Here is a 2484-nt window from a genome sequence, read left to right as displayed (position 1 = left end):
CCTATCCCCCTGTGTGCCTTGCCTCCCACGACTCGTTACAACCTAGACTACTGAGTATGACGTTGTAACGTCGAAACATGTAGAGTCAACTTTTTGAAGGCCATAGATAGGCCTAAATAAAATTGTTAACCAGTTTAACGTTGAATATTATTTATAATTTTAACTTTACACAAAAGTGCCAAAATACTATAAGTATAAACCTTATGGTTAAGTTCCAAAATAATCAGTTCCTTAACTGTTTTCTAGCTGATATGTTAAATCTTTTCTCTTTTCATTCGGAAAAAAATACTGTTTCTTGGAGACGTGATTCCTTATCCTACGAGGCAAAACAACAAGCAGAGATAGAAATAAAACTAAAAGCCTTTTGATTAATAGCTCAGGACCTAATAAACACATTGTCAAACTATTTTAGCAACTTTCTGAGTTTTCTTTGCAAATTGTTTGCACAATCCACAGTCAACCAGTGACCTTAGATGTACTGGCAATCGTGTATTTGCATGTTGATTTGGCACTGATCAAATACTGCTAGCTATACTATTAGTTTCATTTATTTCTCTTTCTTACACCATATAAACAATTATGTTGATCAGTACCTTTAATATGTGGTTATCATAATTACAAACTATAATCAGAATAAATGCATATTTATATATCATAAGTACTTATAGTAGGAATGGGGAACACACAATACATGCAATACAAACTATTTACTCATATACACCTTTAAGAACCAAACAATAAATCCTCAAAAGTATTTGAGAGACACTCTTAGGTGATGTACAAACCACATACAAAGTTACAAGTCATAGAACCATTTGAGAAAGTCAGCAGAGCAGAAACAAAAAATTCACAAAACTACAAATTTCTCTATCTCACTGACTGAAGAGCTGTTTGACATAAATCAGGTAATACCTTGAACAGAGACGCCATTTTGAAATACACACGTTCTGTTCTCACTCTGTGTACTGAGCGGGTATGATTTTTCTCGATCTACATCACTGTGTGACAAGATCTGGAAACTGTGAATAGTGTGTGGTATGCCAGCGTAGGGTGAACCTTGAAAGAAGCTTAACTATCTAGGCTAGAAGACAAGCTACGCTCTTTTGCAAGAAATTTAAAGTACATATTGTAAATTATATCAAGTTTGCATTTATGAAGCAGTTAATACATAATGTGGGAACCTACAACTAGTTCAAACTACCTTAACCAGTTTTTGCTGCATATAAACCTTGTTTGGAGAGTGTTGTTTCCAGTTTTTTGTTGTGAAAAATTATTAAAGTTGAAAATGTTACAAGCATTTATAACGTGAACTCTGACTGCGAAGCTGGATCAGTCAGCTTTTGTGGATAAGCAATCGTACACTACAGGTGCCTTGTTTAATATTTCAATTATTTTGTTAAGCTTGAGGTGATCACTAATTTTTTATTGGTTTAACTGGCATTACACCCATTTTATCTGGATTTCTTCCATTTGTGCTCAAGCGAGACTGCAATTCTGTCTGACTGTGCTACCCATTCTGTCAAAAAAGCCTCCTATTCAACTGAAGATAGGTTGAAACTTTATTTGTGCTCAATTTACCTGGTGGTATACTTTATATGAATAATACATGTTTCTTTCATAAATGCTAACTTGCATTACCAGGTTTACCTACATGAAATTATAGTTATTGCTTGAACTAGATAATTTAGTTGATTAAGTTAATTAACTATTTTACCAACCTTTACTTTATGCACACAACCACAACTCGCACTACATGACCCAAATGACATTGCACATTATAGTGTGTACCATCAGATGAAGAGTACACGCACACTCATAATGTATACACAAACCATAAGTGAAGAGAATGTACATCACACATACATCATTATCTGTACATACCACAATATTATAGTGCACACCCACACTGATGATATACATACAGGATATCAACACAAATGAATGAATGATGCATAACATCATGCCATCTTGTATGAACAAGTGGAAAAAAATATTTAAAAAAAAACTGAAAGTGTAGAAATGTGTGTACCAAAAAGTGAGGAAACTAGGTAGGAATGGGCATGGGGTAAAAAAACTTCCTTTGTACAACCTCACAAGAGGGCGTGTCCAGCATCGAGTCCATTCAGGCCCAAAGACAGGCCTGCGGCCTTTTCTGGAATTGTCTGACAGTTCTACAACAACTTACGCATACTTGACGTTCAATAATGTTCATCATCCATGAGAAAAAGGATTTTATTGAAATTTTAGTTAAAAAATGAGTTATCGTTACAGCATTACATCACAGTGTAGATTTGGATGAATTATTTCTTTGTAGACGCAGTTATCAATGAAAGTGCCTTGCTTTTCTGTTGTAACACTCATGAGATTTTCACTACAGGAAAACAAATAATTTTTCTTAAGTTTGTTTTTTGATTGTCTTATATTTGAAACTTACTCTTTTTTGTAATTTTTATTGGTTAAATCTGAAACATCATTTTTGTGGAA

Source organism: Limulus polyphemus, unplaced genomic scaffold (assembly GCF_000517525.1).
Source record: "Limulus polyphemus unplaced genomic scaffold, Limulus_polyphemus-2.1.2 Scaffold1510, whole genome shotgun sequence".
NCBI lineage: Eukaryota > Metazoa > Arthropoda > Merostomata > Xiphosura > Limulidae > Limulus > Limulus polyphemus.
Note: the sequence above shows the minus strand (reverse complement) of the source record.